The sequence below is a fragment of the Nansenia antarctica genome (assembly GCF_963989245.1).
Source record: "Nansenia antarctica genome assembly, chromosome: 9".
In the NCBI taxonomy this organism is placed as follows: Eukaryota; Metazoa; Chordata; class Actinopteri; order Argentiniformes; family Microstomatidae; genus Nansenia; species Nansenia antarctica.
In genome coordinates this window covers 12,322,323-12,346,105 of record NC_137679.1, presented here as the reverse complement: position 1 = coordinate 12,346,105, position 23,783 = coordinate 12,322,323, and the positions used below count along the sequence as shown (strand labels likewise).

Genomic DNA, 23,783 nt, shown 5'->3' with positions numbered 1-23,783 from the left:
AGCTCCGGTTTCTTAGAGAGTTGTTATTGTTATTATTTGAAGCCGGTGTTAGAGTAAAGTCTTCCCCAACAGTTATATGAGTAGCAGCAGGTGGACGAATTTAAACAAGTAAAGTAACTTATACACTAACGTTAGGCCTGTATGCACAACTCCAACTCTGTCAACCTAACTTTTCAATTTGTAGTGTTTAAATGATCTATTATAACTGTCAAGATATCCTATACTGACCACCTCAATACCCACCATAGTTGTATCTTAACCTTAGCTAGAGCGTTTGTCAAGGCTTCTTCTTCTCTTCTTTATAATACTACTTTGCATATGCTGTCTACTGCCAATCCCCCCCTGCTGGATCTATAACCGCATTGCATGGAAATGCTTCTTGAAGGGAGATTCTCAATGCAGCAAAGCAATCCTGTATACTATCCTGTACTGTGGCAGAATCCTGCATGCATTCAAAAGTATTTTGGCAGACCACATGTCAAACTGTTCTTGGGCAAGTCACTGAACCCCGAATTGCTCCCAATGAGCGGGCTGGCGCCTTTCATGGTAGCTTGCCGCCATTGGTATGTGAATGGGTGAATTAGAGGCCATTGTAAAGCGCTTTGTAGTCAAATGGTCGGTCCATTTACCATTACCATTTGGTGCAAGCATGAGACACCACCATATTGCTTAGACCAGTGTATTCCTTTCAGTGTATTCCTTTCACCAGAGCCAGCGGGTGTAGAGAATTGGGTCTCAGCCCAGCCACTGCTAAAGACACTTTACAATAACAATTCATAGTAGGGCATATCCTTTGTTAGGTGTTTGGTAATCTGAATGTTTGTGTAATTAACTCTCCACTATGTGTGGCTCTTCCTGTGATCCATCTCACAGCCCAGCTACCATGTCTGAAGCCAAGTCCACAGAGTCCCTGGGTTCACAGCAGGGTCCAGAGATGGTGGCAGTGAAGTTGGAGGACTGCAGTCAACCACTGGAACATAATGTGGTATTGAAAGAGGAAGAAGAAGAAATTATGGTGGATGGAAGAGAGGAAGAGGAGGAAAAAGCGATGATGGTGAAAGAAGAAATAGAAGAGGAAGTGGAGGAGAAAGATGTGATAATGAAAGAAGAGGAGGAAGTGGAGGTGAAAGATGTGATTCTGAAAGAAGAAAATGGAGGAGAGGACGGAAAGGATGGTAAGTTCATGAACGTGGCTAATATTATAATTGTATGTAATGTACATTATTGGTCTATGGTGTTAATTGTGTATTAGGGATGGGTCCTTATTTATTATTACCATTACCTACTTGTTCAGAGGTTATCTGGATCAGGTTCATGTAGCTGTATTGAATAATATTTAACAGACAGAACGCAGTGTGTCTTAACTGATGGGGTTAAATCAGTTTTTTTAGACATAACAAAGGATGGATCAAGGATGGATTCTTGGTCATGTTTTTTTTACTATTTACATTAAGAATATTGGATTCTGTAAATAATTAAGTAATAATAAAGTATCCTGCAGTTGAAGTTGGAGGTTTACATATACCTTAACCAAATACATTTAAAAGTTTTTACAATTCCTGACATTTAATCCTAACATTCCCCGTCTTAGGTCAGATAGGATCACTACTCTATTTTAAGAATGTGAAATGCACGCATGAGACACCATGTTTCTTAGACCAGTGTATTCCTTTTAAACCCATGAGGGGGATGTATGTGAGTGCACCACTCAGCCAGAGGGGTAGAGAATCAGGCCACAGCCCAGCCAACATGAAAGACACTTTACTATAATAATTCATAGTAGTGCATATTCTTTGTTAGGTGTTTGTTAATCTGAATATTTGAGAAATTAACTCTCCATTATGGCTCTTCCTTTGTTTACATTACACAGATCCATCTCACAGCCCAGCTAGCATGTCTGAAGCCAAGTCCACAGAGTACCTGGGTTCACAGCAGGGTCCAGAGATGGTGGCAGTGAAGCTGGAGGACTGCAGTCAAACACTGGAACATAATGTGGTAGTGAAAGAGGAAGAAGAAGAAGTTGTGGTGAAAGAAGAGGAGGAAGGGGAGGAAAACACTCTGATGGTGAAAGAAGAAATGGAAGAAGAGGAAGTGGAGGAGAAAGATGTGATGATGAAAGAAGAGGAGGGAGGAGAGGATTTACTGGAGACAGATAGTGAGTTGGATGGTAAGTTCATGAACTTGACTACTATTATAATGTATTTATTGTACATTGCTCTATGGTGTTAATTGTGCATACGGGATGGGTCCTTATATATTATTACCATTACGCAGGGGTTAAAGTGGGATTTATTAAGTGGGGGGGCTCTGTGTTAGAGGTGGGTAAAGGTGCGGGAGTGATGGTGGGGCTCAATACTGCCTCACGAATCAAACCATAAATGATCTTGAAATTAAAATGTCCATGATGCAATTTTAAATTTCAATCCATTTTATTTATTTTTCATTGAGTTTCCGTAATACAGCAGGCCAATAACGTACACTGACAGTCTCTAATCTTGGTTATCTCGTATCTCTTACACAGTAAGTTAGCTAGTTATTTATATACAATCTTAGTTCAGAAGATCCCAGATGGGCTGGTATGTTGAAGCCTGTCCTCTCTGCATGCATGCCAAGTGACTAGCAGATCTTTTTTTTAATATATATATTTTTTTTATTCCAGTATAGAAGATTGATACATTGAAAAAGGCATGAATATTTTCTGTTTTTCTCCCTCCCCTCCACCCACCCCTCCCTCTCAAACATGTCTGCATGCATATATACATATAGATTTGCCCATCTACACACACACACAAATATAAACAAGTTTACGACTAGCAGATCTTCTAGTAAGCACCCACTTCTTTACATATTTCATGGGGTTCCAACACTCAAGAGGAGGTCCAACTAGTTAAATAAAAATAAGAGCTGAGGTGTTTTCAATTCTCAGTTGTGTGCATAAAGGTGTGACAACATTATTCATTTCTGAAAAACCTCTTTCCCAATCTGCACTACTCACAGGAATGGTATCAATTGCATGTCTGAGTTTAAGAAGGGCTTTCTGCATGGTGATCTGTGTATGGTCTATTATGTTTGGCAATATAATATGCTATATTGAAGACATTCTTAGTGGAGGCTAGACACTCCTCTTGTGTTTTCAGAAAGTTTGACTCCAAAGTGTTTTCACCCTGTTTTTTGTTTTGTTTGTTTTTCTACTATTTCTTCTGCTAGCTTGTGGCTCTGTGAGACACTGTTCTTGTATCTTCTTTCTCAAAGATTTCATTTGTTTCTCCCTGGTTCTGCCATATTGGCCAATGGAGTCCACCTGGAGTCCTTATCAAACTCTACCTAGCTATGACAGATTCAGTTAATCCATTAATCAGATACCCAAAGCTAAATATATAAGCTGCAATAAATTATTTTAGAAACATGTCAACAATTCGAAATTCACTAGCCTAACTTACTAATCTAGCTAGCTATCCTTCCTTACCGTTGAAAGAATTCTGTAATTTTTCTCAGTTTTCCTCCTATCATGTCCATTTTATATTTTCTGTAATAGAATAAAGCTAGTTTAAAAAAAATAAAAGGACACAAAGCAGTTCGTTTTTACATTCCCCAAGGGACAAAATACATGAACAGAACACCCAAATTTAGCCATCTTGATGACGTTGCTGAGCCTAGTAATATTATAGTGCTAGCTAGCATGCACATGGGACGGTGGGAGTTCGCCATGCTGCAGTTTGATTTAACTTACGTTAGCTCGCCACTAACGTTAGTCAGGTAGCTACCGTTAGCTAGCTAGTTGTTTGAATGAAAACACTGTGATGCTAGAGCTAGACAAAACGTTGTTTAATCGGTATATTGGACATACTCTGAGGTATACTCACTCTTTAGGGCTCCATAACCAAGATTATACTGTCAGACATCTGACAGTGACAGTCTGATGCTGGCCATGAAGCGAGGATACTGACAGCCAGCTGACAAGTCATGCGAGTGAACAAGAGAACACAAAAGACTCAGGCAGGCAAGCAGGCAACTGATGCGGTGGTCATGTGACAGTGAGGACGCGATATCATTTCAAACTTTCACGAATTAACATGTATAAAAATCTAATGTCAATAAAATTATTTGTGATTTATTTTAGTGATGCTAAATACTGCAACAAAAATGTAGAAATAAATGAACTGGTGATGTGCCAGGGCTGAGCCCCGGCTGAGCATATTTGGGAGGGTAAGTGCGCCCCGGCCCACTTAAACCCCTGCCATTATCTACTTGTTCAGAGGTTATCTGGATCAGGTTCATGTAGCTGTATTGAAAATTATTTAACAGACGGAACGCAGTGTGTCTTAACTGATGGGGTTAAATCAGGTTTTTTGGACATAACAAAGGACATAACAAAGGGTCACAAGGACCAATTCTTGGTCAAGTTTGTTTTACTATTTACATTAAGAATATTGTAAATAAATAATTGTAAATAATTAAGTAATAATAATCCTGCATTTACAGTTGAAGTTGGAGGTTTACATACACCTTAACCAAATACATTTAAGGCCCTTGCACACCAACGCGTTTTTTACGTCCGTTAAAAAAATAAATTAGAACTCATGTTGTGTCAACCACGCTTGCACACCAATCCGTAATATTTCGTCCGTCAAAAAAAACAACGCAACAGGTTCGATTTTCTGCGTTTTTCGCGTCCGTCAAAAGCCTTTTGAGAGTAGTTTTTGACCACTCCGCCATGGTATAGACTGGGACACATCGTCAAATTACAACTGCAGGACAGTTGGATTAATGTTTACGGAAGTACATGTCTCAAGTATTATCTCGGCGGTTAGTCGAGTGAAAGAAAAACAACATACAGATGATAATTCACACAATATAATACCACGAAAGCGTACGGCACTAAACAATAACATTCATTTGGGTAGCATCCTACTCAAACTCAGGCAGAAGGGCAGGGTCCGGCCAGGTGCACACGGTCACAGACTGCCAGTTATACATCATTCAGCTGGTTATAGCGGTTTCTTTTTCTTTTCTATTCTACTATTCTATTCTACTTCTGCTGTCTGCGTCTCCCTGGGTATTCCTAGACCAGATGGCAAACAGTAAAGAAATGCCACAATATTACAACATGTAGAGTGCATATTGCGAAAGTTCGCAACGTCAAAAAACGCAACGGACTCCGCAACGGACCGGTGTGCAAGGTCTCTGTGCGTAACGTTTTTTTCCGGATGTCGGATTAAAAATACGCAGGCGTAAACGCACGCATTGGTGTGCAAAGGCCTTTAAACTCAGTTTTTACAATTCCTGACATTTAATCCTAACATTCTCTGTCTTCGGTCAGATCGGATCACTACTCTATTTTAAGAATGAAATGTCAGAATATTAGTCAAGAGAATTATTTATTTCAGCTTTTATTTTATTTTATTCATATTCCCAGTGGATCAGTAGTTTCCATACACTTAGTTAGTATTGGGTGTCATTGTTAGGGCTGGGTATCGCCACTGATTTCCCAAAACGATTCGATTCCGATTCACAGCTCCCGATTCGATTCGATTCACGATTCGATTCGATTCGATTCCGATTCGATCTAGTTACAATATACATTTTTTGCTTGAATATGAAAGAGATTCTCCGAACTAATGCTATAAATGGTTCAAGGAACCCTATAACATGTAGCATTGTTAAACATATCAATGAATTGACTCCAAAGCAGTTACATGAATGTACTTTTTATTTACATATGACTTTGCTTTTGTCCAGCTCATCTCTATCGTCACATTTTTTAAATCCAAAATGCACCCAGACATCTGACTTTAAGCCTGGTGGTGACTTGAGTGTCCCTGCCATCGCCATGTTTTTAGATTTTAGTGTTGAGACCTCACGTTGCGTGAGATATGATAAATTATTGTAGCGCGAGATCTGGCCACGAGATCTCGTTGCGGGTTGAAGCTGCAAGCAAAAAAAAAAAAAAAAGATCGATCTCTGGATTTATGAATCGATAATCGCTCATTTAATGAAGATCGATTCAGAATCGGGAAATCGATTTTTTGAACCCAGCCCTAGTCATTGCCTTTGGTAGCATTGCCACATGGGTCAAATATTTCTGGTAGCATTCCACAAGCTTCTCGCATTAAGTTGGTGTAATTTTCCTCCTGACAGAACTGGTGTAACTGAATCAGGTTAGTAGGCCTCCTTGCTCGCGCAAGCTTCTTCACTTCTGCCCACAAATGTTCTGTAGGATTGAGTTCAGCGTATGACGACTGTATGCTCATATAATGTTTATACTTGTGTACTATTGTTTGTAGAGATTTACGTGGTACCTTCAGGCATTTGGTTTGACAAATAGTTGAAGTTTAGAAACGTTTAAAACGCTAAGAGTTAAGATGGGCTTCTTTTTTATTTTTTATTTTATTTTATCCCTTTTTCACCCAATTTGGTATCCAATTGCACCCAGCCTAGTATCCAATTATCCCCTGCCTATTGCGTAGGATCCGCCGCACGACCCCGTGGCCGGCAGCCCCAGAGGAGATAGCCAGGCAGACTAGCTGTCTGGCTCCTCGAGCCCGACACCGTTATTCCAGCACCAGACGGGGGCGGTGTTGCGCGGCGGATCCTTGTCCGGAAATAGTCCTATACCCCCCTTGGGAGCGGCCGCTCAATATGCCGCTCCCTGTGGGCCCCGGCCATATCCGGGTCTGGCGAGACCGGGATTCGATCCCAGTCCCCGGTGAGCAGCTTGCACTAGAGGCTAATGCTTAGACCGCTGCGCCACCGCGGGGCTCTTAGATGGGCTTCTTTTAAAGGAACAGATCTTGGCATTCCCTGAACAGCACAAATCAGATCAACTGTGCCATCAACCTTCATGCCAGTGCTTGATTATGGTGATGTCGTCAACAAAAATGCAGCAGCCACTACCCTTAAACCTTTGGATGACATCTACCATAGTGCCCTTTGCTTTACCATAGGTGATTGTTTTAAAATGAATCGTTGCATACTTAATCAAAACGTTGTCTGGACGTTGTGAAAGTCCCGTAGATCTCGCCTTCTGCATAAACTCCCATTTACCTAACCTCATTACTGAAATTCAAGACCATAAATTGCCGAACTCTTTCTCAAAGTTGGTTAACTCTTGAGGTTACCTGGGTCTCCACCAAACTGGGTAAATCCACTTTTAGTTCTGGTGCACCTCACTGCAGGGAAAATCTACAAAAACATTCCAGTTGGTTGTTCTGGTGTCACTCAGGCAATTTAGGGTGTTGATAGAGGACCTCTTTGGTGATTGTTTCTCTTCATATATTGTGGTTTTAAGTGATGTATTGATGTCTGTATTCAAATGTATTTCTTATGTGTTGTTTTGTAATGGTATAGATATTGTGGACAGGGGGCAACTGCAAAAGAGGCCTTGTTCTCAGTGTGTTTTCCCCTGTATGAATGAAGGTTGAATGAAATGTTTCTAATCCTGTATATGTTCCTACTCTTACAGGAGAGAGCTCCAACCCAGGCTCAGACAGCGAGCCCAGCTCCACCATGTCAGGAAACCACAAACAACCACAGGCTCACAGAGGAGAACATACTTACCCTGACCGTCAGTGTGGGAAGAGTTTAGCTTCCCCTAACACCCTAAAGAAACATCAGAGGAAACACACAGGAGAGAAGTCACACAACTGCACCCAGTGTGGCAAGAGTTTCAGTAAACTAGGAACGCTAAAGGTCCATCAGAGAATCCACACAGGAGAGAAGTCACACCAATGCTCGCAGTGTGGGAAGAGATTTACTACTCCAAATAACCTAAAAATACATCAGAGAATACACACAGGAGAGAGGCCATACCAATGCTCGCAGTGTGGGAAGAGATTTATTACTCCAAATAACCTAAAAATACATCAGAGAATACACACAGGAGAGAGGCCATACGTCTGCTCCCAGTGTGGGAAGAGTTTTACTCAGGCAGGAGGGCTACAGACCCATCAGAGAATACACACAGGAGAGAGGCCATACCACTGCTCCCATTGTGGGAAGAGATTTACTGAGGCAGGAACGCTAAAGATCCACATGAGAACACACACAGGAGAGAAGCCATACGATTGCTCCCAGTGTGAGAAGAGTTATACTACTCCAGATAAGCTAAAAAGACATCAGAGAATACACACAGGAGAGAGACCGTACCACTGCTCCCAGTGTGGGAAGAGTTTCAGTACACTAGGAAACCTAAAGAGCCATCAGAGAATCCCCACAGGAGAGAAGTCACACCAATGCTCCCAGTGTGGCGAGAGTTTCTGTCGACTAGGACACCTAAAGAGCCATCAGAGAATCCACACAGGAGAGAAGTCACACCAATGCTCCCAGTGTGGCAAGAGTTTCAGTCGACTAGGACACCTAAAGAGCCATCAGAGAATCCACACAGGAGAGAAGTCACACCAATGCTCCCAGTGTGGCAAGAGTTTCTCTCAACGAAGCAACCTAAAGACCCATGAGAGAATACACACAAGAGAGAAGCCATAACATTTGTGGGGAGTTTGAGGAGAGTTACAAACATCCCCTAAAGGTACATCAGAAAATACACACAGGAGAGAGTACCACTGCTCCTAGAGTCGGAACAGTTTCAGTAAGTCCTGCAACCTGAGAGCATCATGGTACGGACACTGACAGAGTTCCATTGCCCCTTGTGTAGTACCATATATCCCTGCTGGGACCATATATACTGAAACATGTAATGTAAGTTGATTTGGATGAAAGTGTTTGCATATATTATTATTATTATTATTATTATAGTAAAAACAAAGATAGATTCATCCATGTATTTATAGTAACTTGTGGTCTTTGTTCACAGAACAGGAAGGTTGTGTCCTCTAATGGATTCTGTATTTGACCTCATTAGAAATATTGTAATAACCAACACATGGTCCTCAGTGTTAGGAGTTAAGTGTAGGAGTTAGGGGTGTAACGGATCACCTAACTCACGGATCGGATCGTGTCACGGTTTTTGAGTCACAGATCGGATCATTTTTCGGATCAACACAAAACATTTTTGTTTTTATAAAAACTGCTTTTTCCTTGAATTCTGTAAAAACACCACTTTTACTATGTGACAAAAACCAACAACATTCAAGATGTCAAAACTGATATATAACATATTCTACACTCAAACATTACATAATTATACTGAAATACACTCAATTTAAATGATAGGAGAGAGGGAGGATGGCGCCTGGTTGCAGCAGTGAATCACTGGGCTCTTTAAAGCAGATGAATAAACATGTTTATGCCACTTTTAACTAAATAATAAAGTGAACCCTTATTTTGAACATGTTATGAAAAAAATGCCTACATTATCAGAAGTTGTCGAGCTATCTTTTTCGTGCCTCCCGTCATAGTTAACAGAGAAGCCAAAGTGCTCCCATCCATACATGGGAGGGAGGCATTTCGAGTTCTTCTCCGCCGAACAACGTAACATGATACACTTGGGCCGCGTTCGTAAATTCGCTTTGAGAGCGCCGGAGCGCACACTGGGTCCGACGTCATAAAGGGACCAAGTAATTTGATTGGACAAGAGGCGTTCCTTGAACGCTGATCAGATTCCAGAGCGGATTTACGAACGCAGCCTTGTTGTTGTGGATTCCCAGCACGTGTAGTGAGCAAACAACAGATTCTTTTTCTTTCGCATTATCAACCTATCATTGCGCTTTAGAGTAAAACAAAGCACAGCACGTAACTGTCGCGTCTATCTTTTCATGGCAACTCTACATTGTGATTTACATATTAAGTAAGATATTAAGTAATATTATTACTTGTTAACATTTTGCAATTGATCCGCGGTACACATGCGTTCCGAACCGTGGAGGGCGATCCGAACGGATCACGGACTTTCCGTGATCCGTTACACCCCTAGTAGGAGTAGGGTTGGAGTATCAGACTGTTTAGTGGTCACAGATATCATGGTTTTTAACGGGATGGTTCAACCTATTTTCATGATTAGATCAAAATGAATCTTATTTCACTATTCACCTCATAGTGAAATCCTATCCAGGAAACATTCTTGTGGTGAAGAAAGTGCAATTGCAGGTGCAAATGACTGAGTGGCAGACATTGTATATACTTCTGATTTGTTTTTACCTGTTATTTCAGAAATGTCAAGGTTTGGTTTTTTGTATGTTTGATTATATTTTCTGTTTCATATTTCAAAGTTTGCTTTCATTGTAATTCTGTATATTCTCAGTTTGACAATACATCTGAGTCAAACTTCATTTTCTTTGTATGATTTTCTTTGAGTGGGAAAATGTATAGAGGTGAATGGTTTACTTTTCAAAACAAGTGAGAAAACAGTTGAATTTGGATGGAATTTATACCTATAGTGATCTGTCAGTGAAATATAATTAGTTTTACAGTCTGGTACATGAGAAAGGTCAAAAATGGCACTGGTGGTGCCAAAAGTTCTCCAAATGGCACAATTTGGTGGTCCGTCTGGACATACCTGTTTTTAAACCTCTCCAAAGTGTCACTGGCTCACATACTAGCTTCTAACTTAGGACAAGTACTAATCATAGATTGGAATACTGATTACATACAAAGTCCTATCTCTATTTGCTACTACACAGTAACATCTATTTTGATTCTGACATCCCACAGGTGTTAGCTTTCATCTGATACCAAGATTATTACAATGGCCCTTATGGTTGTGGAGATATTCTATATTCATTGTGGGCATATCATTTCCTGCAGGTTATAATTCTGCTTCATGTTGTATTCAGTTAATTATTGATGATTGTATATCTTTGTCATGTGTAGAATGTTATTCTGAAGTAAGATCTGAGCATATCCACACAACCTGAAGGTGGTATCCTGGTATTGGTATTATTTTTCAGGCAGTGGATGAGCACAGCTAGCCAGTAAAGGACCATGTGGAAAGCCTGGCAGAGTATCTGGTAGACCTGAGGACCCAGACCAGCCTAGTCCTCAGCAACCAGGCTGTCAGCACCATCCTCGGCTTGTGACAGGACCTGCTGGAATACGCTTAAATTGTTTATTTAACCTTAGGGTTTTTAAGAGGTTAACTTGTTTATTTGTGTGTGAGTATGTTTTTTGTGATTATTAAAATAACAAATGTTCTATTTCAAATATAAATCTTTCATAGGACTTGTATTTGATCATTTAGACACATTGCTAATAGCAAGTGATGCAATCCACGAGAGAAAGAAAGGTCTGATAATTTTATAACAGACCCTTTCTCACAAAGATACACATGCAACTTGAATAGAGTGTCATACCTATAGGCCCATAGCACAGTCATTAAACATCATTAAAACAACAGCAAGTGTATATCATCTTCTGTTATGTCACAAGAAGCAAGATGTTGGCTCAAGGGATCTTGAATTTACACAAAACAATACTGTTGTGGAAAGACAGTTCATCGCTGCAATATGTGCACACAATTTTGTTTTAGTTTTTTGGCTCAGTCATGTTGAGGTTTGGACTGAAGTGTACGTTGAAGCCCAAATCCAATTCATCCCATTCCAACACTGGGTGTGTTTTTAACCTTACAGTGGTGCAAACGTGTCACCTTTAGGTGAAATTCGCCGTTTTTACCTCGAAATAGGTGACCTACGTGAATCATGCAGATCTGCAAAAAATATAAAAAAAATTGGGGGGGGGGGGGGGGTCTACATCTCATCCAAGTCACATGATGCCCAAGCTAACATCTTCCTGTCTGCTAAACTCTGCTGCAGTTGAAATAAAACGTCTTAAAAAGGTCTTAAAATGGTAGTAGAAACATAAGAAGTAATCAAATAAAATAACAGAAGTTATTTCTATGTTGCGATAACTTCTCAACAGGATTTTACAGGGTTTGTTCAAACTATCGTAATTCTTGAATTATATGTGCAATCGAAAAAAATCCAACAGTTTCTGAAAGCACAGATGTTGCACTCTCTAGCCATTTAGGGTTATTACGGTAGTTCACCAAAAAAACAAATGCACTGACCTCAAAGTGTCATGGAGTGATTTGAAGAGAAGCAGTATTTTAGCCGTGTTTTATACTTTAGTGAGTTTCTGTACACATATGTTTGTGATTGTGAAATGTCACAAAGACCATAGGCTAGGGTAACCAATCCACCTAAAAGTTTCATTGAGGACGACGATGTAAGTGACGAAGGACTGATTTCTTCTGAACCAGGGTATGGAGGTTAGTTCTAGCGAATTTACCTGATAGAACATCGACATGCTAGAAACACATAACTACACATAATTAGATGATCATTATAAGTATTTAGTGATCGTTAAACTGTTGTTTATTATATCGACTGGGTACTTTACAACTTCAAGTTTCGTGTTATGAAAAAAACTAGTCGGCGAGTGGTTTGCCCTAGGCTGCGTTCGTAAATTCGCTCTGGAAATCTGATCAGCAGTCATGGAATGCCTCTTGTCCAATCAAATTACTTGGTCCCTTTATGACGTTGAGCCCAGTGCGCAGAGCGAATTTACGAACGCTGCCCGAGACTGTCTCGCTTCCCCCTTTACCTCACTTCTACCCTGCTGCTACGCTGCTTCTATAACATCAGGATCAGACACAGGGCGAGACTTTCAAAATAAACCTTTTAATGGCTTCTGTGTGCTTTAGACTTGCGTAGAATCGATTTTATTTTAATTTTAAAAGTCAGTCCGGAAAATGTATTATTGTCGCCAGACCCACTGCGTGGGAATACGACGCGTGCGGATGAGAGACAACATATAAAACAAAACTTATCGCACACTTATTGCTCTTTTGACATTGGTTAAGCTGCGCCCAAAACCCTGATATTTTGCCACGTGAAATGATAAGACAAGAGGCCACGATACGATAATCGCCGTAGGAGGCGATTCGACTGTAGGCATGTGAAGTTAGAATTTCTTCAAACTTGCAGTGGTAGCAACGGTGTGTGTGGTTTAGTAAATATAGTGTGTGTGTCTGTGTGTGTCTGTGTGTCTGTGTGTGTGTGTGTGTGTGTGTGTGTGTGTGTGTGTGTGGACCTCCTGTGAGAGGTTTGTGTGTGCCATTATCTCAGTATGTAGGCTATGCAGTGTAAGTGAGTGTAAGTAAGTGTGTGAGTTTATTCTGTTATGTATGTTATTATATCTAGTAATGTGTTGAGAAGCAATGGAAATAAATCAAGAAATTGATAGAGTAGGCTAACTTACATTATCATTGTTCTATATGCAACAGAACAGATCACCCAGCATTGCTAATGAAAAGAATCAACAAATGTGATTCTAATACCAATACTTGCTCACTAGGTCTTAAAATCTATTAAAAGTGGTCTTATATATTAAATGTAACTTGTTGAAACCTGCAGGAACCCGCATAATTATTTTGAGAACAGGTTGCTTACATTAATTATTTGGGTGTTAAGGTCAGGGCCATCGCTACTTACACGCGCATCATTGTTAGACCACTGTTAATGCTAGAGCTAACCATCTACGGGCAAAAAAAAAGTGTCACCTTTTTGGACCATCGCCAGTTTGCACCCCTGCTCTTATACTGTGTTGTACCTGTGTAAAGGCTCCTATACTGTGTTGTACCTGTGTAAAGGCTCCTATACTGTGTTGTACCTCTCTAATGCAGTGTTTCCTCTATATGCATTTATTCGTGGCAGGCGCCACGAATGAATTTCCTCCGCCACTAATTGATTCAGACAGTCCACTTTGATTCAGGCTGCGCAGAAAGGCAGCGAGTTATTATGACCGGAGAACAGAAAAAAAGCAGATTGAAGCTAGATTTAGGCCGCTTCCAGACCAACAATTCGTTACGATTTAGGGCGTAGTTATTTACAATATGTTACAATGTTGCAATTAACCTCGTCGTTTGTGTTCGCACTGCAATCGAGACTGAATCGCTCTCAACAGGCGCGCGGCGCGAGGCGACGCGCTTTCAAAACAGTTTTGTGATTGGTCCGAATTTAGCGGGACATTTGGATTTCTCTTTTAGCCCGTCGCCGGTGCCTTTAATCCCGTATCCTAATCGAAAATGCAACATCATCAGCGACGACTGTGGGTTATTGCATTTACTGCTGTTCTCTGGTTCATGTTCTTATACCAGTGCTCAGTATAGAGTATTTTAAATGAACATTCGTAATGTATGTCTCTGATGTTCATGGTCAATTAAATCAGCCTATTTTGTGAAACAAATAATGTTCCCGCTAATGGGTTAACCGAGCATTCTCGCACCCAACGTGCAAGCACCTAGCTTCGAACTATTCATAGCAATAAGCGCGGGGCAAAAAGTAATCTATTGCCTCTAAAATCACCACGAACAGAACGGCGGAGGTACGGGTAAGCAGGGCTCATGTTGGTGTCCTCAAAGGTAAGAGTTGGTTTTCTTTAACTCAACTGATAGCATTACCTTGCTGTTGTTGTTTACCGAATGCTCCATCTGACTGTCACACTGTGATTTTACTTGTGTAAACAGTTAATGAGTAACGTTAGCCGGTTTTGTGCGTGTACTCTCATGTAGGCCTACTTCGTATTGATCTTTCTGTGTGTGTGTGTGTGTGTGTAATGCGCGTTCCGCATGTTCCGCTGCAGCTGTAGGATATATTGGTATTTGATCACCTTCTATATAAAATCACCTGCTCGGCTTTAATGACTTAACCACTATTTAAGAAATTATAATTGTTGCCACCCCTGGGTTTCCGTTAACCGGCAATTACCGGTCTTTGTCCGGTAAAATTTGGTGAAGTCCGACAAATTGAAAAGTCGTCGGACATATTGTCCGGTGAAAATAATTCCCTTTGAATACAATTCGCTAAAGCTGGCTGGGTGCGTTCGTAAACACGCTCTGGAAATCCGATCAGCACTCGCGGAACGCCTCTCGTCCAATCGAACGACTCGGTCGCTCTGTGACATCGAAGCCAGCGTGCGCGCCGGCGCTCTCAGAGCGTGTTTACGAACGCACCCCTAGAAGTTTCCAGCCAGCTAGCTGAAGCTGCTACACACACCAGAGCCATGGCGACCGAACGGCAAGTTAAACAACATACTATAAAAGTGACATTGTTTTACTCATTACTCATACGTTTGTTGTCATTCGGCGGTGCTAATAGTCGCTTTCTTTTTTAATTTATTTAATTTATTTTATTTTAGCAGTTTCCCCGAAAGTTAAGTGTTTGTTTTTATATCACTATTTGCACTTCTGGTTAGATGCTAAACTGCATTTTGTTGTCTGGTACTTGTACTCTGCAATGACAATAAAGTTGAATCTCACCTAATCTAATCTAATCTAATCTAAAATAATCTAAGATAATCCCATCACTATTACTCCCTATTTTCATCAGTGTTTCAATCCTTGAATCTGTGATGGAAATCAAGCAAAGCCACTTCAAGTCTCCCCACCACTGACAGTGCTGGGTGTGCCTTTCCTTACACTCTCGGTTATTCCCTGTGGATTTAAAAAACGGTGTTTTGGTTTCTATAATGTGGTCTATTCTCAGTGTTGACGAGCAGCTCAGGGGGCTTTGAGATGGCTAACAGCTAATTAAAGGAGTAATTCCACTCAAAAGGGTAGAAGTAAGCTGACTGTCTGTCTGTCTGTCTGTCTGTCTGTCTGTCAGTGTGCTGGACTACCTATGACTTCCATGGTACCTGGGAACGCGTTGTCGGAGAGAAACGCCCTCTGTACAAAGGACCTACTGACCAAAATCCCTGTTCCCCGTAGCCTACATGCTTGCACTGTTACTGTTCAATAAAATGTTATACATCTAGACATTGTGGTATTTCTTTATATACGTATCCCAGACTGCCTATCAATTGTTTCTCAATAAACAGTTATGTTCTTCCCATTGTCATACTCCCGAGCTAAACGAAATGCCTTCCCAACCAGCGAGACTTATAGAAATGACGTTGTTTTATTGATTTAAAAAAAAAAGGGTAAAACTGTAAAGAGAAAATAGAAAACTCACATTAATCCCAAACAATTTAACAAACTTCAGTTAACGTAATGTGGAGTCCGTTCATTGATCGATGCTGTCTGTTCAGTTCCCAGTGAGGCGCCCGTTCAGCGCTGGACCCGTTCAGCGCTGGATTTGACGCATGGCATAGCGCGCATGTGTAACAGAGTTGGGAATGTATGTTTAGTTGTGGTGAATGTAGATGAGTTTCGCCGTGCTTGAGCAGCCCTGGTTGTTGTTGGAGCCCCCCTTTGGAGTTTGGGTGTACTGCAGGTCTGCGCGTTCTTTTGTCCTTCTCTTGTTGCCGTACTTACGGTGGAACCAGAACATGGCCGCCATCTTAATGGGTATGTGCGCTATGTAAAATGCTCCTCGTGTTTTGTTGTTTGTATGGAGAATCTTGTAATGTAGGGTGAAAATGTTGGTGTAGTACTGTGCTGTTTGTTTTTACATGTATTGTGATGATGTGAAACAGAACATTTATTGTATGTTATTTTGAACGCGCAGATTTACAAGAGTTGCAGAACAGAGAAGAATTGTGTTTTATGTGTCTTCTCTGCAGGTATGTTGCTCCACATGTTGTTTGTAATTGTTATTTGTAAATGTTTGAGGGAAATTTGTGTTCTTTCTGTAAACAAATTGTCTTGATGTGAAATGTACATAGACGGTGGAACGAGAACATGGCCGCCATCTTAATGGATTTACAAGAGTTGCAGAACAGAGAAGAATTGTGTTTTATGTGTCTTCTCTGCAGGTCAAATAAAAGAATTGAATGAAAGAAGGTTGCCTGTTTGACCATCGTTACACTGGTGCCGTGACACGTCGATCTCAAGATCAGCTGAACGCCGATCTCCGTGGATGCTGCGTGGATGCCAGGTCTTAGTGTGATAGATCAAGTGTGGTCAGAGTATTATAGTAAATGGTCATTCAGTCTGAGGTCTGTGATTACATCAGTTTAAAAAGTGCTTTGATTGTTTGGTTTTTATGTCCTGCTGTAACTTTATATTTTTTTTTAAACATTATTTTTTATTTTATTTTTTTTCATTCAGTAATATTACACAACGCAAGTCTGTACCACTATGGCTCAGAGGCCAGGTTTTAATGATGAGATTTTTGCCAGTCCAGTGTTGCCTATGGGGAGGGGTGCATGGGGGGCATGTCAGAGCAGAGCAGACAGTGCTGTCATCGGTGGGTTGAATAGTAGGGAGGTGGGGTGTTCCCAGTTGTCTACTGACAGTGGTAGAGGCACAGGGTCAGGTCAGGACCCAGGTTGTGCTGCTGTCGGACAGTTTACAGGGGAGGCTCCTCCCACATCCACACCCAGTGTTAATGACACTGAAGCTCTTCATCACCTTTCAGACATGATGGGTCAGCTAGGTGCTCAGATTGGCGAGTCCATTGTAACCAAGTTAATTTCAGCTGGTGTAGTTCACTCAAGTAGTATGAGCAGTGCACACCTCAACTGCACATCGCCTCCAGATCCTGTAACTGATCCTAATGTTGTTAGACAGGAGGTTCCGCGCGTTACTGTGAATGTAAAATCAGACAGGGAACCACCAATGTTCCGTGGTGATAGTTCTGATAAGTGTTCAGTCCAGGACTGGATTGACATGTCTAAAGCTTATCTGAGAAAGCAGAAATGTCCAATGCATGAACAGGCTGAGGAGACACTGGCAAGGCTGATGGGTAAGGCAAAGGATGTCGTGAGGGTTGGTTTGCGTAGCGATCAGACACTTGATGTGAAGCAGAACCCTGATCTCATCTATGATATCCTTCTCAAGTACTTCAGTGATGTGTCATCATGCCTCCCGTTGTCAGATTTCTATGCCACTCTACCCAGACCCAATGAGAACCCTGTAGACTACTGGTTGAGGATCAACAAAGCAGCTGATGTAGCTGGTGAGGGCCTTCGCAGACAAGGTAGGAGGATGGAGAACGTGGGTGAAGAGGTAGCACGGATGTTTGTCAGGCATTGCCCGGACTCTGGACTATCCCGTATTCTGGAATGCAAGGCTATTGAGGAGTGGAGCTCACGAGACATACAGTTGAAGATTGATAATTATCAGAGAGAGCTGAGAGCCTCTGGCAGGACCGGTAGTTCTGTGCCATTGAAGAGCCATGCCACCGCCCTCCACACTGTGCAGTCTCATCCAGAGCCTTCGATTCAGTCTGTGTCTGAGCAGTGTTCCACCCAGTACCCCCCTGCTCCTGCCCATGGTCCATTGTACCACACACAGTGTCCGCCTTCTACCCTCATTCCTTCCCAGGACCATGCTTTAGGCCAGCTTCCGTACCACTCCTCCGCGACTGCTGTGGCCCAGAACACTCAGCAATCTGAAGACAGGATTCTTGCTCGCATTATGGAGAGGCTGGAGCAGATGATGGGGAAAGTGCAGCAGCGTGACAGTGCTCCTCGTGGCGGAAGATACCAGGGTGGCGCCCGTGAGAAGGCCTGCCGAGTCTGTGATGACAGTAGACACACTACCATCTCACACTGCATGTCAGAGAGGCTGTGCTTTGTCTGTTTAGCCCCAGGTCACACAAAAGTTGAGTGTTCCACCAGGTCGTCCCGAGCACCTCAGCCTCAGGGAAACTAGGTGGCCTGTATTCAGAGGGAGAAAGTATAGGTCGCCAAGTAAACTCCCATTGTGAGGACGAATCTAGTGCTGAGACAGTGTATATAGCTCTCAAAAGCTCAAGTGATAACTCTGAAGATATTGTTTATCAGAATACGCATACAATTAGTGGTAGTGACAGCCTTTTCTACACACCTGTGACAGTTGGTAATACAGTGACTCTGAATGCTATGCTAGACAGTGGGTCTATGGCTTGTACAATGAGTAAGACGGCAGAGGGAAAGCTTAGAGAGGTTGGAGTTGCTACAGAACATAACCAGTTCAGTTCAAATGTGGTGCTTGTTGGCTGTGGTGGTCGCCGTGTCAAGCCTGAGTCAGCTTTCAACGTGGAAATGGAGGTGTATGGCTGTAGGATTATGGTTCCCACTCTGGTAGTTGAAGGCCAGCATGATGAGTTGATACTAGGCACCAATGTTATTAAATATATCCTCCGGCAGTATAAGCAATGTGATGGCTACTGGAAGGCTGTGTCTACGCCCTGTCCTGCTGGCGATCCAGAATCTGAACAGTTTCTCTCGATGCTCGCTGGTCTGAACCGTTGGCGAGGTGACGTCATACCTGACAAGATAGGCACAGTCAGGTGCAACTCAGCCGTGTGTCTTGAGCCTGGTCGGGAGTACCTGATGTGGGGCAAGCTACCCAAGTCCACTATTGTGTCTCCTGGTAGCGCTGTGATGACAGAGCCCACATCGTGTCGCTCAGCTCCAAGAGGGGTTCTGGTGGCCAGAGTTGTTACTCCTTTGTGGGGAGACGGATGGGTTCCATTGAAGCTGATCAACTCGTCCGACAGGCCCGTCTTGGTAAGACGCAATGCTAAATTGGCCGACGTCTTCTCCTGCATTGCGCTCGAGGACATGGATGAGACCGGACCTGCTGAGGTCCCACTACTCAGTTGCTGTCAAGTAACCCCGTCCAGTGAAAATGCGGCCCGCACTGTTGATGAGGAACTGAAGTACATGGGATTGAGTGGGCTCGACATACACTCCTGTGACGTGTCTGAACAGTGTAGAAGCAAGATGGCTGACCTGGTTGTGCGCTACAAGGACATCTTCTCACGCCATCACCTGGATTGTGGAGAGGCAAAGGGCTTCATACATCGCATTCACCTCTCAGATCACAGGCCATTCCGGCTCCCATTCAGACGAGTGCCCCCCAGTCAGTATCAGAAGTTGCGCCAAGTACTGAGTGAGATGGAGGAGAAAGATATAATCAGGAAGTCAACCAGTGAATATGCATCTCCGTTGGTTCTTGTATGGAAAAAGAACGGAGATCTCCGTATCTGTACAGACTTTCGCTGGCTGAACAAGAGGACCCTGAAGGATGCTCACCCTCTCCCTCACCAGGCCGACTGCTTAGCTGCACTTGGAGGTAACTCCTTGTTTAGTACTATGGATCTAACCTCAGGGTTTTATAACATGCCACTACACGAGGATGACAGAAAGTACTCTGCCTTTACAACACCTATGGGCTTGTATGAGTATAATCGCCTCCCGCAGGGCCTCTGTAATAGTCCTGGGAGCTTCATGCGTATGATGACTAGCATTTTCGGAGACCAGAACTATCTGAGCTTACTGGTTTATCTGGATGATTTATTGGTGTACGCCCCTGATGAGAGGACAGCTCTGGAACGCTTGGAGATGGTGTTCAGTAGACTGCGTGGTCATAACCTGAAATTGGCCCCCAAGAAGTGTTTTTTTCTCCGGAAATCCGTCAAATTCCTCGGCCACATAATTAATGACAACGGTGTGTTGACTGATCCCAGCAAAGTTGAGAGCATCGCAAAGATGACAAGTGCTGACCTGATGGAAGCGGACGGTGTAACCCCCTCACAGAAACGAATCAGATCTTTCTTGGGGATGATCAATTATTACCAGCACTTTGTGCCTAGCTTCTCCGCTATTGCAAAGCCTCTCTTCTCTCTGTTGACGGGCCAGAAGAGAAAAGGGAAGGTGAAACAGTCCAAACAAAGGTCACAAAGCAGGAAGTTGAAGGTTACTGACTGGACCCCCGAAACGGAGCAGGCTTTCCAGAAGCTGAAAACGGCGCTGGTTGAGACGGCTGTCCTGGCTCACCCTGATTTCAGCCGTCCCTTCATGCTGTCAACGGACGCGTCCCTTGATGGCATCGGTGCTGTCCTGTCGCAGATCCAAGAGGGTGAAGACCGAGCGAGGCCAATCGCATTCGCCAGCAAGTCCCTCTCTCAGTCTCAGAGAAACTACCCAGCCCATCGGTTGGAATTCCTAGCCTTGAAGTGGAGTGTCTGTGACAAGTTCAGCCATTGGTTGAAGGGGCATGATTTCACTGTTTGGACGGACAATAATCCATTGACTCATATCATGACGAAGCCCAAGCTGGACTGCTGCGAGCAACGATGGGTGGCTAAGTTAGCGAGCTATAACTTCGACATCAAGTACGTGCCAGGCCCACAGAATGTTGTCGCTGATGCCTTGAGTCGTGTGCCTTTCGTCAAGCAGAGAGTCAGTCACAGATTACTTGAAGAGCCCTACAAGAATCTCCTCTCCGAAGTCCAGGATGTGTCGAGTGCTTCTGTACAGGACGCCTTCCGGTCGTCCAATGATAGTGGTGACACTCCACGCCAGGCAGAGAGTTACGCTCAAAGTGTCCCATCACCTCTGCATGTCCACGCTCAGTCTATGGAGATGGATGAAGTGTCTGTTGTTCTACAGTCATATGACGATCTGTGGGAGGTCGGAGCAAGAACGCGTGCTGTAGCAGTCTTGCACCATTTGCCTCAGTTAGTCCCAGGTGGTCAGGACTCACTTCCTGCTTACAGTGAGAAGGAACTCCGGGATGAACAGCTCAGAGACAGAACTCTCTCTCGAGTCTTGTACTATGTGGAGAGACATCGGAGACCCTCCAGGAGAGAGAGAGATAAGGAATCAGTCACAGTCATGAGGTACCTGAAGCACTGGGAGAAACTTGTTGTGAGCAATGGGATACTCTACAGAGTCTCGAGGGATCAAGTCGTGAAGTCAAAACGCCGCCAGTATGTGGTTCCTGAGTCTAAGAAAGTTGAAGTTCTGAGAGGTGTTCATGACCATGCCGGCCATCAAGGTCAGTTCAGGAGTCTTGGCTTGGCCAGACAGAGGTTCTTCTGGCTCAACCTCGACAGAGACGTAAGAGACTACGTCCGTAACTGCCAGCGGTGTATTGTCAGTAAGACTGTTGAACCTGCTGCGAGGGCGCCTTTGCAGAGTATCACATCAACCAGGCCACTTCAGCTGGTTTGCATTGATTTCTGGTCAGCGGAGGACTCAAGGAACAAGTCAGTTGATGTGTTAGTTGTTACTGACCATTTTACAAGAATGGCCCAGGCATTCCCCTGCAAAGATCAGTCAGCCAAACAGGTGGCGAGAGTTCTATGGGACAAGTTCTTCTGCGTCTTTGGGTTCCCAGAACGTATCCACAGCGACCAGGGAGCTAGCTTCGAGAGTCAACTAGTGAGTGAGCTGCTCAGAGTCTCCGGTGTCAGAAAGTCGCACACAACCCCGTATCACCCGATGGGTAACGGTAGTGTGGAACGTTTCAATAGAACTCTCGGTAACATGATCCGAGCGCTTGAACCAGAGGCAAAAATCAACTGGCCGAGGCGTTTGCAAACTCTGACGTTCATGTACAATAGCACAGCGCATGAGTCAACTGGCTATGCACCTTTCTATCTGATGTTTGGGCGTACTCCTCGTCTCCCTGTCGATATACTCTTCCGGACAGTCCTGAATGATCCAGCTGTGGTCAGCTACGACAAGTATGTGATGTCTCTCACGAAGGATCTGAGAGAAGCTATGGTCATAGCCCAGGAACATGTCATAAAAGAACAGCACCGTCACACAGAGCTCTACAACAGACGAGTGAAAGGGCCCACCATTGACGTCGGAGACCGTGTGCTGTTGGCGAACAAGAGAGAGAGAGGAAAGAGAAAGGTGGCTGACCGTTGGGAGTCTACTGTATACACTGTGGTGGATAGGAACTCTGAGACTCACACATATAGGATACAAGACACTGTCACTGGACGAGAGAAGGTAGTCCACCGTAATCTATTGTTGTTGGTGAACTTTCTGCCGGTGTATGATACGAGTGTGATCTCTGACCCAGTTTCATCCCTGTCTGCTGTTCATACATCAAATGAGCCAAGTGACATGTCCGTGTCGGAAGTGGAACAGGATTCCTTGCCTGGGGAAGTGAGTAGAGGAACCGCGTTCGAGTCGGAGAGAGTGGATTCCTGTCCTGGGAGTGAGGGAGGGGAGGTTGAAGACATGGAGTATGGGGGTAGAGCTGTTCGGGAGAGGGATGTTCCCTTGACTGTTCCAGAGCCCAAGGATCCCAAGGGAAGAACCCTGGAGTGGGTCACCCAGTTACCATTCCCTGACCACTCACGGACAGAGGCTACTAACACTGTAGTGTCTTCAGTCTCGTTTGCCCCTCAGAGGGTTCCCGAGCAGATGGCTGAGGAGCAAATGGTAGATCAGTCCATTAACTCTGATTCTAGATTTGTGGTTAGCGCTGATGATTGTACTGATGTTTCTGGTAACACGAATCAGATAGATGATGCTAGTGACACACAGCGTACTGACACTCTAGCTTCTGTTACACAGTGTGAACATCCTAGTACAGTCACACAGGTCAAGTCCAAGTTTGGTCGCCTTATCAAACCAGTTGACAGATTGATTTATACTATGTCAGGACAAGACATTATCCAAGACACTAAGTCAAACATTCGAGCTGTTTGTAGGTCAGTGTTTCAGGCTTTCCACAGTTAGATAAGCCGAAGCTCAGTTCAGTGCATGTATACACTGTGCACACTGACATCCTATGACATATAGGTTTGTTCGTTATTCTGATTGTTTCATAAGAGGTTGTGGCCTCTTGAAGGCTAGTAATACACAGTGAAAAAAAAAAGGGTCTTGTGGGGTGTAGAACGCATCCTACCGCCAGTAGTTGGTTGGAGAGATAGGTTACCTCTCTTTCCACTTCATCCTTATAGGATACTTTTCAAGTTGGCTGTCCTGTCCTTTGGCGGCCCTATGTAATAGTGTAAAAAGTAAAAAGTAGTATTTAAATGTATAGTTGCTGCTCAAGGTTGGCGAAATTCAGGGGAGGTGGGTGTAACAGAGTTGGGAATGTATGTTTAGTTGTGGTGAATGTAGATGAGTTTCGCCGTGCTTGAGCAGCCCTGGTTGTTGTTGGAGCCCCCCTTTGGAGTTTGGGTGTACTGCAGGTCTGCGCGTTCTTTTGTCCT

At 43.4% G+C, this 23,783-nt stretch overlaps 1 pseudogene across 1 annotated transcript in view; it reads left to right on the top strand.

Annotated features, from left to right (window-relative positions):
* Positions 1–23,783, top strand: part of LOC308165338 (putative ATP-dependent RNA helicase TDRD12) — a 96,846-nt pseudogene that overhangs the window by 62,319 nt on the left and 10,744 nt on the right. The window lies entirely within an intron of this gene.